Below are 16301 nucleotides of genomic sequence, written 5' to 3'. Positions count from 1 at the left end.
TCTATTGGTGTGCACATCTCCAATATGTTGATCTTTTGGGATTGCCTCCAAGGGCAAGAATTGTGGTATTTCCATATCTGTATCTGCAGATACAGATGTATGTACATGTATATAGTATATGTACATGTATACAGTATATGTATATTAATACATTATATGAATATATTATCTATACAAATATATCATATGAATATATACTCTATACTAATACATTATCTATATGAATACATTATATATGAATGCATTCTATATAGATATATAATTTTTACACATATATTTATAAGTATACACACATATGTATATGCATCTGTGCTATTCATCCTGCTGGGGCAATGCTTATTATCTAACTTGGAATGGGAGAGGAAGAAAGAGAGAGGGTTTTGGGTGGGGATCTTAGCACATTGGAAGAGAAAGTCTGTGATCAATCAATAAATCAATCAGCAAACTTTCATTAAGCACCTTATGCTGTGTAAGTTACTGTACTAGGTTTTAGAGATACAAATGAAAAGCATGAAACAATCCCTACTTTCAATTATATACCTTGCATTATAAAGAATATAAAGACAAAGTAGTTAAATGACGATGGCAGAGGTGTACACGAGGGTGGGTGCTGGTCTTTGGAAAGCTAGATAGCACAGATTGGACCAGCTCATTTCTGATGCCCCATGCATATGACATGCTCAATGTTCTGTGTTCTGTCTCGGTCAGAGGTGAATTAGATATTCCACTCGTTGGATTTGCATTGATGTTAAATCCCTGGCTTTGTCTTGTTGCCCTTGGATGAATTTAAGTCCCCCCTCCCTACCTCCCCACCCCGCCCAACACAGACTCAGAATAGAAACACACATTTATTGGGTTCTGTACTGTTAGTTTTCCTGTTTTCTATTTTTATCAAAATCTTCTTATGTTCCAGTTGTGTGACTCTTCCCCCTCAATGATGCTAGTGGCTCTCAGAGAACAAATTGTGTAGTTGGGCCAAACTATGCCATGAAAGAAACACTTCAAAGATGGTACACAGTGAAGGAAAAAAGGAGCCAGCAGCATGGAGGGTTTTTTTTTTTTGTAAATTTTTTGTTTATTTGTTTTGCTAAGCCCTGAAAAAGTAGCAATGGGAAGCAGAGCATTGTGCCCTCTGCTCCTATCTCTCCATAGGTTTGTGTTACTTATAGCTATGTTGGGCAGTAAGCATCAAACCTTATTAACAGAGGCAACTGTTGATCTTGTCTGTTCATGGCTGGAGCAAGGAGCACACTTGTCTTGTGAGCTAGACTCTTTTTTTTTTTAATAAAGTATTTTATTTATTTATTTTTTCCCATTACATGTAAAGATAGTTCTCAACTTTTGTTTATACAAGCTTTCCAATTTCAGATTTTTCTCCCTCCCTCCCCTCCCTCCCCCTTCCCCTAGACAGCAGGTTATCTGATATAGGTTACACACAGACATACACACAGACACACACACACACACACACACACACACACAAATATATATATATATATATATATATATATATATATATATATATATATATATATATATATATATATATATATAAAATAACAGTAAACATATTTCTGCATTAGTCGTGTTATAAGAGAAAAATCAGAGCAATGAGGAAAAACCTCAAAATAGAAAAACAACAGAACCCAAACCAAAGAAATAGTATGGTTCATTCAGCATCTATACTCAGTTCTTTTTTTTCCCTGGATTTGGAGATCCTCTTCCATCATGTGTTCCCTGGAACCCTTCTGTACCATTGCATTGGTGAGAAGAATATAGTCCATCACAGTAGGTCAACACACAATGTTGATGATGCTGTGTACAATGTTCTTCTGGTTCTGCTCATCTCACTCATCATCAGCCCATGCAAGACCCTCCAGGTTTCTCTGAACTCCTGCTCATCATTTCTTACAGCATAATAGTATTCCATTGCATTCATATACCACAACTTGTCCAGGTATTCCCCAATTGATGGGCATCCCCTCAACTTCCAATTCCTTGCCACCACAGAAAGAGCAGCTATAAATATTTTTTTACATGTGGGTCCCTCTCCCCTTTCCATGATCTCTTTGGGAAAAAGACCCAAAAGTGGTATTGCTGGGTCAAAGAGTATGCACAGCTTTATAGCCCTTTGGGCATAATTCCAAATTGCTCTCCAGAATGGTTGGATCAGTTCACAGCTCCACCAACAATGCATTAGTGTTCCGATTTTTCCACAGCTTCTCCAACATTTATTATTTTCCTTTTTTGTCATTTTAGCCAATCTAATAGGTGTCGGGTGGTAATTCAGAGTTGTTTTAATTTGCATCTCTCTAATCATTAGTGATTTACAGCATTTTTTCATATAGCAATAGATAGCTTTGATTTCTTCATCAGAAAACTGCCAGTTCATATCCTTTGACCATTTCTCAATTGGGGAATGACTTGGATTCTTATAAATTTGATTTAGTTCCTGATATATTTTAGAATTGAGGCCTTTATCAGAAGTACTGGCCATAAAAATTGTTTCCCAGCTTTCTGCCTCCCTTCTAATTTTGGATGCATTGCTTCTGTTTGTACAAAACCTTTTTAATTTAATGTAATCAAAATCATCCATTTTGCATTTCATAGTATTCTCTATCTCTTGTTTGGTCATAAACTGTTCTCCTTTCCAAAGATCTGAAAGGTAGATTATTCCTTCCTCTCCTAATTTACCTATGGTATCACCTCTTATGTCTAAATCATGTATCCATTTTGACCTTATTTTAGTATAAGGTGTAAGATGTTGGTCTATGCCTAATTTCTGCCATACTATCTTCCAGTTTTCCCAGCAGTTTTTGTCAAATACTGAGTTCCTATCCCAGTAGCTGGAGTCTTTGGGTTTATCAAACACTATATTACTAGTGTCATTTACTACTGTGTTTCCTGTGCTTAGCCCATTCCATTGATTCTCCACTTTATTTCTTAGCCAGTACCAGATAGTTTTGATGACTGCCGATTTATAGTAAGGCTCCAGGTTTGGTATTGCTAGCCCACCTTCCTGTGCATTTTTTTTTTCATTATTTTCCTTGATATTCTTGATTTTTTGTTTTTCCAGATGAATTTTGTTATTATTTTTTTCTAGCTCTATAAAATAATTTTTAGGTAGTCTGATTGTTATGTCACTGAAAAAGTAAATTAATTTAGGTAGTATTGTCATTTTTACTATATTAGCTCTGCCTATCCACGAGCAATTGATATCTTTCCAATTATTTAGATCTGATTTGATTTATGTGAAGAGTGTTTGGTAATTGTGTTCATAGATTTCCTGGGTTTGTCTTGGCAAATAGACTCCCAAGTATTTTATATTATGTACTGTTACTTTAAATGGAATTTCTCTTTCTATCTCTTGCTGCTGGACTTTGTTGGTCATGTATAGAAATGTTGATGATTTATATGGATTTATTTTATATCCTGCTACTTTGCTAAAGTTGTTAATTATTTCAAGTAATTTTTGAGTTGATTCTCTAGGATTCTTTAAGTATACCATCATATCTGCAAAGAGTGATAGTTTTGTTTCCTCCTTGCCTCTTCTAATTCCTTTAATTCCTTTCTCTTCTCTGATTGCTAAAGCTAACATTTCTAGTACAGTATTAAATAATAGGGGTGATAATGGACATCCCTGTTTCACCCCTGATCTTATTGGGAAGGCCTCTAATTTATCTCCATTGCATATAATGCTTGCTGATGGTTTTAGGTAGATACTGTTTATTATTTTAAGGAAAGCTCCACCTATTCCTAAGCCCTCTAGTGTTTTTTATTAGGAATGGGTGCTGTATTTTGTCAAAAGCTTTCTCTGCATCTATTGAGATAATCATATGATTTTGGTTAGTTTTCTTATTGATGTGGTTGATTATGTTAATAGTTTTCCTAATGTTGAACCAGCCCTGCAATCCTGGTATAAATCCCACCTGGTCATAGTGTATTATCCTGGTGATCACTTGCTGTAATCTCCTTGTTAATATCTTATTTAAGATTTTAGCATCAATATTCATTAGGGAAATTGGTCTATAATTGTCTTTCTTTGTTTTTGCTTTGCCTGGTTTTGTATCACCACCATATTTGTGTCATAAAATGGATTTGGTAAAACTCCTTCACCTATTTTTCTAAATAATTTGTATAATATTGGAATTAATTGTTCTTTAAATGGTTGATAAAATTCACTTGTAAACCCATCTGGCCCTGGGGATTTTTTCTTCGGGAGTTCTTGTTCAATTTCTTTTTCTAATATGGGTTTATTTAAGAATTTTATTTCCTCTTCAGTTAACCTGGGCAGTTTGTATTTTTGTAAATATTCATCCATTTCATTTAGATTATCAAATTTATTCACATACAGTTGGGCAAAATAATTCCTAATTATTGCTTTAATTTCTACTTCATTGGTGGTAACATCATCCTTTTCATTTTTGATACTGGTAATTTGGTTTTCTTCTTTCTTTTTTTTAAATCAAATTAACCAATATTTTATCTATTTTATTGTTTTTTTTTTCATAAAACCAGCTCTTAGTTTTATTGATTAATTCTATAGTTTTCTTGCTTTCAATATTATTAATTTCTCCATTAATTTTCAGGATCTCTAGTTTAGTATCTAATTGGGGATTTCTAATTTGTTCTTTTTCTAGCTTTTTAAGTTGCATGCCCAATTCATTAATCTCTTCTTTCTCTTTTTTATTCATGTAAGCATTTAGAGCTATAAATTTTCCCCTAAGCACTGCTTTGGCTGCATCCCCTAAATTTTGGTATGTTGTCTTATTATTGTCATTATTTGGGATATGGTTATAGATTGTTTCTATGATTTGTTGTTTGGCCCATTCATTCTATAGAACGAAATTATTTCATTTCCAATTGATTTTCATTCTACTTTTCCATGGCTCTTTCTTACATACAATTTTTATTGCATCATAATCTGAGAAGGATTCATTTACTATTTCTGCCTTTCTACATTTGACTATGGTGTTTTTGTGCCCTCATACGTGGTCAATTTTTGAAAACGTGCCACATACTGCTGAGAAAAAGGTATATTCTTTTCTATCCCCATTCAATTTTCTCCAGACATCTATCATGTCTAACTTTTCTAGTAATCTATTCACCTCTTTCACTTCTTTCTTATTTATTTTTCAGCTATATTTATCTAATTCTGAGAGGGGGAGATTCAGATCCCCCACTAGTATAGTATTACTGTCTAATTCCTCTTGTAACTCATTTAACTTCTCCTCTAAGAATTTGGATGCTATACTACTTGGCACATACATATTATCTATAGCACCTTTTAGCAAGATGTAGTTTCCTTCCTTATCTCTTTTAATGAGATCTACTTTTGCCTGTGCTTTGTCTGATATAAGGATTGCTACCCCTGCTTTTAACTTTAGCTGAAGTATAATATATTCTTCTCCAGCCTTTTACCTTTACTCTGTGTGTATCTCTCTGCTTCAAATGTGTTTCTTGTAAACAGTATATTGTAGGATTCTGGTTTTTAATCCACTTTGCAAATCACTTCTGTTTTACAGCAGAGTTCATCCTATTCACATTCACAGTTATTGTTACTGTCTATTCCCCTCCATTCTATTTACCCCCTTTGTACTATTTTCCCCTTCTTTCACCCTATTCCTCCTCACCTATGTTTTGCTTCTTACCCCTGCCTCCCCCAAACTGCCCTCCATTTTTATCACCCCCCTCCCTTTTCTTTACCCTTTTCTTCCTTGCTTTTGTCCTCCCTTCTATCAGTCCCCCCTTTCCCTTCCCCTTTTACTTCCCTAAAGAATGAGCTAAGTTTCTTTATCCCAATGAACGTATATGTTATTCCCTCTTTGAATCAAATCTAATGAGAGTAGGGTTGAAACAGTGTTCACCCCTCCTTTTTTTCCCTCTATTGTAATAGTTTTTTTTTTACCTCTTCATATGATGTAATTCACCCCATTCCACCTCCCTTTTCCTCTCCTCCCCATAGACTCCCTTTTTAACCCCTTAATTTTCTTTGTGTCATCACATCAAAGACAATTTATATTTTTACCCTCTGTGTAAAGTCCTTCTCTCTGCCCAAATACATTTACAATTCTTAAGAGTTCTGAGTATTGTCTTGTTGTGTGGGGATGTAAACAGTTTAACCTAATTCAGTAACTTTTTTAACCCCTTCTGTTTACCTTTTTAAACTTTTCTTGAGTCTTCTATGTTAAGATCGAATTTTCTATTCAGTTCTGGTCTTTTAATCAAGAAACACTGAAAGTCCCCAATGTCATTGAACGTCCATCTTTTTCCCTGAAAGAGAATGAACATTTTTGCTGGGTAATAGATTCTTGGCTGCAATCCAAGCTCCTTTGCCTTCCAGAATATCATATTCCAAGCCTTGCGGACTTTTAATGTTGAAGCTGACAGGTTCTGAGCAATCCTGACTGTGGCTCCATGATATTTAAATTGCTTCTTTCTGGCTGCTTGGAGTATTTTCTCCTTCACCTGATAATTTTGGAATTTGGCTACAATATTCCTCGGGGTTTTCCTTTTGAGGTCTCTTTCAGGAGGTGATCAGTGGATTCTTTCAATGATGATTTTATCCTCTGATTCTCTAATATCAGGGCAGTTCTCCTTAATAATTTCCTGGAATATGGTGTCTAGATTATTTTTCTGATCATGGCTTTCAGGCAGTCCAATGATTCTCAAATTGTCTCTTCTGGATCTGTTTTCCAGATCAGTTGTCTTTCCAATGAGGTATTTCACATTTTCTTCTATTTTTTCATTCTTTTGATTCTGCTTGACTGATTCCTGCTGTCTCATGGATTCCTTATCTTCCAACTGTCCAATTCTAATTTTTCAGGTGTTGTTTTCTTCAGTGTATGCACCTTTTTTTCCATTTGGCCAAATGAATTTTTTAAGGCATTGTTTTCTTCAGTGAGATTATGCACCTTTTTTTCCATTTGGCCAAATGAATATTTAAGGCATTGTTTTCTTCAGTGAAATTAATCATCTTTTTTTTCTATTTGGCCAGATGAATTTTTTAAGGAATTGTTTTCTGCAGTCAATCTTTGTGCTTCCTTTTCCAAGCTGCTGATTCTTTTTTCATAGTTTTCTTGTTTTGCTTTCATTTCTCCCCCTGTTTTTTCTTCTACCTCTCTCAGTTGTTTTTTTTTCTTTTTCTTTTTTTTTTTTTGTGGGGCAATGGGGGTTAAGTGACTTGCCCAGGGTCACACAGCTAGTAAGTATCTGAGGCCGGATTTGAACTCAGGTACTCCTGAATCCAGGGCCGGTGCTTTATCCACTGCGCCACCTAGCCGCCCCCCTCAATTGATTTTTAAAATCCTTTTTGAGCTCTTCCAGGAAGGCTTTTTGTTCTTGAGACCAATTCACCTTCCCTCTTGAGGCTTCACATGTAGGCAATTTGAAGGTATTGTCCTCATCTGAGTTTGTGTTTTCTTCTTCCCTATTGATACAGAAGCTCTCAATGGAGAGGGTTCTTTTTTGCTTCTTACTCATTATTGCAGCTTATTTATTTACTTTTTAAGTTGAGGTCTGCTCTGGGGGCCCCAGGGTCCCTGTTTTGGGCTTCTTGTGCAGGGGTATAGGTGCTGTTTCACCAGCTTTTTACACTGAGGACTTTAAGTGTGTGCAGTTCCGCTGCCCCACCCCCCACCCCAATTCCTGTCTGAGTGCACTAGGATCAGTGGGCCTAGTCGCGCCTATACTGTTCCTGGCCCTCCAGCTGGCAACTTGCCCTCTCAGCTAGTGCAGGTAGGTTTTTCCACTGTCCTGCTGGGCCACCAGATTTTTGAGCCAGGATCCAGGGGTCTTAGTTGTTTGGCTGTGGCCCGCAGCTTCATGCTGACTTGCCCCGACCTCCTTGGCGCGGGGCTGCTGCTCTGCACTGCGCCTCCCTTTTACCTGAGTCAGATCAACCTTTCCTGAAGTCTTCTAAATTATCTCTGGTTGGAAGACTGTGTGTCTCTGTCTCTTTGCAGGTTCTGTAGTTTCAGAATCCCTCCAGAGGCTTGATTTAATATTCTTTTTGAGGGAACAGAAGGAGAGCTCAGGCAGCTTGCTAATTCCTCTCCGCCATCTTAGCTACGCCCCCTTGACTCTGTTTTTAAAAGTATTTTATTATTTTCCAGATACATGTAAGGATAGTTTTCAACATTTGTTTTGACAGGATTTTTAGTTCCAAATTTTTTTCTCCCACTCTCCTTTCTCTCCCTCCTCAAGATGGAAAGTGGTCTGATATAGGTTGTATATGTACAATCACATTAAACATATTTATACATTAGTCATCGTGTGAAAGAAGAATCAGAGAACAAGGGGAAAACCTCAAAAAAGAAGGAAAAAAAACAGTCCAAAAGTAGAAATAGATTTCATAATTCGTGGTTGTTTTTTCTGGATGTTGAAAACATTTTTTATCATGAGTTCTTTGAAACTGTTTTGGATTATTGCACTGCTGAGAAGAGCCAAGTCTGTCACCATTGTTAATCATACAATGTTGCTGTTACAGTGTGCAATGTTCTCCTGGTTCTGCATCTCTCAGTCAGTATCAGTTCATGTAAGTCCTTCCAGGTTTCTCTGCTCATCATTTCCATTCCTGTATTGATGGGCATTCCCTTGATTTCCAATTCTTTGCCACCACAAAGAGAGCTGCTATAAATATTTTTGTACATGTGGGTCCTTTTCCTTTTTCTATGGTCTCTTTGGGATACAGAGAGTATGAACAATCCCATAGCCTTTTAGGCATAGTTCCAAATTGCTCTCCAGAATGGTTGGATCAGTTCACAGCTCTACCAACAATACATTAGTGTTCCAATTTTTCCACAGCTTCTCCAACATTTATTATTTTCATTTTTTGTCATATTAGCCTATCTGATAGGTGGTTTAGAGCATTTTTTTCCTCATGGTAATAAATAGCTTTGACTTTTTCATCAGAAAACTGCCTGTTCATATCCTTTGATGATTTCTCAATTGGGAAATGATTTGGATTCTTATAAATTTGATTTAGTTCCCTATATATTTTAGAAATTAGGCCTTTATCAGAAATGCTGGCTGTAAAAATTGTTTCCCAGTTTTCTGCCTCCCTTCTAATTTTGGCTGCATTGCTTCTGTTTGTACAACCCCTTTTTAATTTAATGTAATCAAAGTCTTCCATCTGGCATTTCATAATATTCTCTATCTCTTGTTTGGACATAAATTGTTTTCCTTTCCATAGATCTGAGAGGTAAACTATTCCTTCTTCTCCTAATTTATCTATGGTATCACACTTTGTGTTTAAATCTTGAACCCATTTTGACTTTATTTTTGTATAAGGTATAAGATGTTGGTCTACGTCTAGTTTCTGCCGTACTATCTTCCAGTTTTTCCAGCAGTTTTTATCAAATACTTGTATGGGGCAAATAGCCTATCCCAGATTCCTGTCCCAGAAGCTGGAGTCTTTGGGTTTATCAAACAGTAGATTACTATAGTCATTTACTATTATGCCTACTGTGCCTAACCTATTCCATTGATCCACCACTCTATTTCTTAGCCAGTACCAAATAGTTTTGATGACTGCTGCTTTATAGTATAGCTTCAAATTTGGTATGGGTGAGCTAGATTCTTGATCTGAATATGTTTCTAGTTGTAGGATTGAGTGACATGTATCACCCAAAGAGAGGCACCCTATAGGGGGGAATTTAGGGATAGGAACTTGTTATCAAGTGAGGGGCAATCCTATGGGTCCTAACATTGCTGAATGATGAGTCTGCAAATGGATAGATCTACTCTTCAAGCATAAAAATCAGTCAGTAAATATTTAATAAACACTTACTGTTTGCCCAACACTGTGCTAAGCACTGGGTATACAACACTCCCAAATCTGCTTGCTGAAGTCTACTGGGGCCCAGGTAGGTAGTCTCAAAAGAGGGTTATCTCATAAATATAGGATTATAATAATAGCTAATCATAAAATTGCTGCTCCTTACTTGTTTCAGTCATGTACAACTCTGTGACACCATTTGGGGTTTTCTTGGCAAAGATACTAGAGTGGTTTGCCATTTCCTTCTCCACCTCATTTTACAGATGAGGAAACTGAGGTAAACAGGGGTAAGCTATAATGTATGTTATGTTTACTGTGTGGCAGGCACTGTTCTAAACACTTTTTATATAATTTTATCCTCATAACAACCCTGTGAGGCAGGTGCTATTACTGTCCTCATATTACAGATTAAGAAACTAAGACAAGCAGGTTAAATGACTTGTCCACTGTCACAGACCTACTGGCTGAGGCTGGGGACTCCAGGTCTTTCTGATTCCAGGCTCAGCGACCTACCCACTATGCAATAGAGCTGTCCATGAGTCAGAAATCATTATAAGGTTCTTGAGTTGTTTTTTAGTGGAATATGGGCTGGATAGTGTCACTTCTGAGAGGCAATAATTGGTGCTCTCCCCTTTGTCAACCCCATGCATATAAGCTGGCATTAGTGTACTCTTCTCCTGGCATTGAGTTGATATCACCCTTCCCTTAATTCTCAAGAACTGCTATAAAAACTTCTTTTTCTTGTTTGTGAGAGTTGGCATTTCCTTTCATCTCTCTAGATGGGAGTATGCACTTGGCAACCATCCTCCTCTCTAACTCCTGGTATGCCAGAACAACAGGGTTCAAAATTTGGGCATACTATTTTAGAAGGTTTGCCAACTTCTAGTGTAGATTAAAGGCAGCTGAATTGTACAGTGGATACAGTGCTAGGCCTAGAGTAAGGAAAATCTGAGTTCAAACTCATTGTGTCATTTAGGGCAAGTTACTTAAATTCTCTCACCTTCAATTCCCTCATCTATAAAATGGGGATAATATTAGCACCTACGGAGTTGTGAGGCTGCAAAGCGAAAATATTTGTAAAGGTCTTCGCACTGCCTGGTACACAGTGGGTGTTTAATAAATATATGTTTCTTTCTCTTCCCCTTAGAATCTAGTCATTAAAACTGGATAATCTAGGGCCAGCCCTGGTTCCCTTTCCCAAGAGACTGTAAATTATTCAGTTTTCCAATGGGCTAATCTTTCTTGGTTTCTCTCAACTTTTATAAGACTTAGTGTCTACATCGCAAAAGTTAGCATTTAAATATATGAGATAGGAAAATATATATCACATATTATAGTATATATCATATATATGATACACTATGTTGTGTATTAGATATGATATGTGCTATATTATATATAATATATCCTATATATATTAAAGAAAGCAACATGGTATAGTGGAAAGAACACTGGCTTTGGTGCTGAAGGACCTGTATTCAAATACTAGCTTTTATATTTACTTTTTCTGTGACTTCAGCAAGTCACTTAGCCTCTTTGGGACTTTTTTCTCATCTATCAAATGAGGGGTTTGGACTATGTGATCTCCAAAGTCCCTTCTAGTTCTACATCTCAGATCCCAGTTCCCAATGTTTCATGTGAGATTATATCCCTTGATTAGACTGTAAACTCCTTGAGTATGGTCATATTTATTTTCTATCCTCCATAATGCTTAACCTCAGCTGAAGTACACACTAGGTTCTCAGTACATACCTCTTAATTGTTTCTGTTTTCCTTTGCATAATTACTCCTTATATTAAATTCATAGCATGAATCTACTTTGCCAACTTTTTCAGATTCCTACATGATTTACTATTGGAAAATACCTTTTCTTTACTAATAGAGCTATGATAGTGATACCTTAGATTTGTATGGTTTATTTAGAGAGACAGTATGGTATAGTGAACATTGGATCTGAAGTCAGGAGATACCTAGTCTTCAGTCTCCCTTCTGATACTCATTATGATACTAATGTGGCTTTGGACAAGTTGATTACTCCCCTGAGACTCAAATGGGAATAATCACACCTGCAGCCACCTACTTCACAGAGTTGGGAGGATCAAATGAGATAATGTATACAAAATACCATTAATAATATCTGTATTATTTATTTTTTCCCATTACTTTCAGACACATTGTTTAATTTGATCCTCATATTAATAATAATTTCCATGAGTTAGGAAGGGTAGATGTTTTTATTCCCATTTCACAGATGAAGGAAACTGAGGCTCAAAGGAAGAGTTTTTAAAAACTCATTCAAATGGTTAATAAGTAGAGTGGAAATAGTAAAACTCAGGCCTCTTGACTTTCAATCAAAGCCTCATTCCCTCTTCTAAAATCTGTGAACCATAACCTCTCCTCTTTTCTGTCTCATCCCACTCTTAAGATATAATAATAAAAAGCTCTGTATCACTTCGGATTCAGCCTGAATAAAATTCCAGGCAATCACTGACATTTCAAATTCAGCATGCTGCCACCACCTGAGTAGATTTCTCCCATTATACTCAACAAGCCAACCATGTAATTGATCAGTAGCATATCCTCCTCCAGAGGATTGTATGAGTGTCATCACGCTCTTGGAGTGGTGCAACACTTCCTAGATTTTACTTTAAATGTTTGAAGAAGGGAAAAAATCATGACAGTTGAACATAAAATGATATTCTAATTAAAATCTGAAATTGCTTTTGGCCATTATCTTTTACATCTGGCACTAATGTGTCTGTCTCTCAGTTTTGAGAGAGAATATTTTAAATAAACACATGGGTAAAAGCCTACTCTATATTCTCCAGGAATAAGGAGAATATACCTGTCAAATACCTTTTTGAAAGATAGTAAGACTGAGGGAGTGAAGAACTAGGGATTAGTAACTTAAATAACCTCTCTTTCAAATGAACAATTCTGTCTCCATGAGCAAATTTAAGTGTGGGAAAAGGTGAAATTTAAATTCCTATTCATATCTGAGTACCTTTGTGCTGGTCTATGAAATAGGCTAATTTTATCTTTGGGGCCCTACCAGCTCTCTATTGGTGTTTTCTTTTCCTTTTTCATTGCTATAGCTATCCTGCTAGACTCTATGGGCTTCTCACCATTAGTTATTTTAGTGTCTACCACTATAGTCATTCAGTCATAGATTTAGAGCTAGGAGGAATCTTAAAGGCTAATGAATCCAACTTCCTCATTTTAATGATGAAGAAACACACAAAGAGAGTCTGTTACTTGCTTGTGGTCACAGAGATGGTGAGCATCTGAAGTAGGATTCAAATTTCATCTGTTCTTTCTGACTCCAAGTCCAGTACTCCATCCACTGTGCCATTAGTTAGCTGCCTGTATTATGCTTCATCATTAATTTGGATTATGCTTCATTATTCTCAATTAAATTTAGCTGTCCTCACTATACATGTGTTTAAGGTATAGATTCTAACTGATAATCCTACAGCAATCAGTTCAAATCCTGCTTCATCTTAGTAGATATCTCAGCCTAAACCAATCTGAAAAAAAAAATCTCTACCATTCCTGAACACCTATTATCTTGACCACTCATTTGGCTCCTAATTATGTGCATTAATAACCAGTTGAGTACTTAATTAGTCGATCTGTTATATTGTGGCCTTTGCTATTAAATCTTACAGTAATGTAGTAGGGATGATGTTAGGCTGGACTGGATACCTGAGCCAATAAAAAGTGAGAGTCATTAGATGCTTTGCCCTTATGGGGCAACACCACTCTTTCCCAGCCCTTCTCTTCAGGTCCTCCTCTCTTTCTATTCATTCCCTCACCTCTAACTCTTCAGGAGGAAGGTAGAAAGTTCTTTTCAAACTTTCTCAAGAAAACAACAGGGAAAAGAAAATAATGGAGGGATCACTCCTCATACCATCCCCAGTTTATCGTAGTTCCTCCCACCCTAAAAACAAACACACAACAAACTTACCCACTCATTGCCTAGAAAGATCTGGGTCCAGCCAGGCTTGTTTCCCCTCCTCTTAGAATTTACCAAAAAACATTATCTTTTGTTCAGCTTGATCCTGAAGCCAGGAAAATTGTCATGATGCATCTTTTTCTCTGTCTATTCATGCCTATGTCTATGATTTCTTTCTCGATTTCTCTTTATCTCTCTTAGGAATTGTACTACTCTTCACACACCCTGCCCTGCCTTTGCTTTATAGTTGCACATAATTCATAATTCACATAATGCACATAGTTCAGTAATTCAATGGTTAATCATGTTTGTTTTAGAAAAAAACAGAACAGCCTTAAATTGATCAGTCAGCAAGAATTTATTAAGTGCCTGCTACGTAACCAGGCAGTGTGCTAAACACTGGGAATACAAAGAAAGGCAAAAAAAAAAAATGTCTCTGTTCTCAAGTAGCTTATAGTCTAATGGAAACAAGAAGGTAAAAATAAAAAGGGAAACAAGACAAATTCTTAAGAACCTTCAATTTAGGTATCGGGTGTCTCTATTCTAGGAATGAAGAATAGGGAGAAGGATCTCAGAAGTTTCAGCAAATTTGATGTCTACCCCATGACTCTGATGCAGGACTTGTCCATAGGGACCTTATCCTGTAGCTTGGCAAGGCTGGTTTTCTCTCTCTATGCTTTCTCAGGGTGCTCCCCACAGTCCTTAGTGAAACTGTCCTGTCTTGAGGGTAGTAGCTCCACTTGCCTCCCTGGATCCTGGACTCACCCTTCTGATGGTGTTGCACTCTAGCACTACTTTCCTCTTCTCTAGTGGCTTCAGCTGCTCTGGCCATGTCAGTCCAGGTTAAAGCTAATTTCTTGAATATCAAAGAGTTGAATGCTGTGGGGATTTACATTCAGACTGGTATTCATGAATCCTTGGAGTATGTCCTCTAATATTCATGTATCCTTGGTTAGTCCAAAGGGCACTACAGAGTGATATATAAATCAATATACACGTTGTTTCCTCAGCTATGTTGTAAAGTCTTTATGGATGGGGACATCCCCTTATCTTTCTTCATAGTCCTCAAAGGGATCATAAATTTACAGATGGAAGAAACCTTGTAGTTGATTTGGTTTAATCCTCTAATTTTAAAGATTAGAAAGTTGAGAGATTATGTAAATTGCCCAAGTATTTACAGTTAATAAGTGTCAGAGCCAGAATTAAAATCCAGACCCTTTGACTCATGTGTGTATGTATATGTATATACATACACATCTATACACACACATGTGTATATACACATAAATACACACATTTATATGTGTATGTGTGTGTATATGTGTGTGTGTGTATATATATATATATATATATATATATATATATATATATACACATACATACATACATACATACACACACATTATTTTTTGGCAGGGATATGGGGGAGATCTCTAACAGATGAGTCCAATAAGTGCTTCCTTTATAGATGACATTAAACATTGACCTTTAAGAGACAGTGTGGAATAGTGGTTGGAGTGTTGGCTTTATTCATTCATTCATTCATTTATTTATTTATTCATTCATTCATTCATTTATCTATGTATTTATTTATTTATTTATAGTGAGGTAATTGGGGTTAAGTGACTTGCCCAGGGTCACACAGCTAGTAAGTGTTAAGTGTCTGAGGCCGGATTTGAACTCAGGTACTCCTGACTCCAGGGCCGGTGCTCTATCCACTGCACCATCTAGCTGCCCCTTGGAGTGTTGGCTTTAGAACTAGGAAGACCTGAGTTTAAATTCTGTCTTCCATATTTAGTAGTCGTGTGAGCCCAAGCAAGACATTTAACCTCCTTGAGCCCAAATTTCCTAATCTTTGAAATAAGGGGATTAGACTAAATGACTCACATGATCTATTTCCGAGCTAAATTTGTGATCCTATAATTAAAGAATGGTGCTATCAGTACAATTTCAGACATTGTGGCAAGTGTATGTGCTTTTGCTGCCTCTTAAATTTCACTCATGAAACCAGTTGGCCAGTAAGACAAATAGCACTGTACAATATAGTGAGATGAGTAGGAAATCTCTGTCAGTTGTGTTTCCTGCCCAGCAGTGTACGCTATTGGCAAGCTACCAAGACTATCATTTTATGGGAAGAGGTACTGTCACCCCATTCTTACTTAAGAGCCTAATAATTTGGAGAATGTGACAGTTTAAGCACATCTGAGCTGGCTTATCTTGGTAGTAGGGAGAAAGAGTTTACTTAGCAAATGAATAGTAAACAACATGGAGGTGGGGTATATGAGGATGGTGGTCAGAGAAGAATGTTCAACTACTTAGCAGAAGAATCATAAATACTACTTGAAAGGGACCTTAGAGGTCATCTAGTCTAAGAGCTACCTGATATATGAGTCCCCTCTAAAACATTTTGCAAGCATTTTTCTATACAATTTGCATACAATGAATATTCTAATTACAAGCAAGTCTTTGCCTTTTATTAAAATGTGTCCCCCAAAGACCTCTATTTGGTAATACTTTGTCAACAGTGAGTTTGAGTTATTGTATGCAATTGCAGGTTAAGAATATAAC

General features: G+C 36.6%; 1 pseudogene; it reads right to left on the bottom strand.

Moving 5' to 3' along the window:
* Positions 1 to 14565, bottom strand: part of LOC122728734 — a 28159-nt pseudogene extending 13594 nt beyond the window's left edge.
* Positions 14566 to 16301: the final 1736 nt, after the last annotated feature.

Source organism: Dromiciops gliroides, chromosome 5 (assembly GCF_019393635.1).
Source record: "Dromiciops gliroides isolate mDroGli1 chromosome 5, mDroGli1.pri, whole genome shotgun sequence".
Lineage (NCBI taxonomy): Eukaryota > Metazoa > Chordata > Mammalia > Microbiotheria > Microbiotheriidae > Dromiciops > Dromiciops gliroides.
The sequence above is the reverse complement of the archived record's forward strand: the minus strand, read 5'-3'. Positions and strand labels throughout refer to the sequence as shown.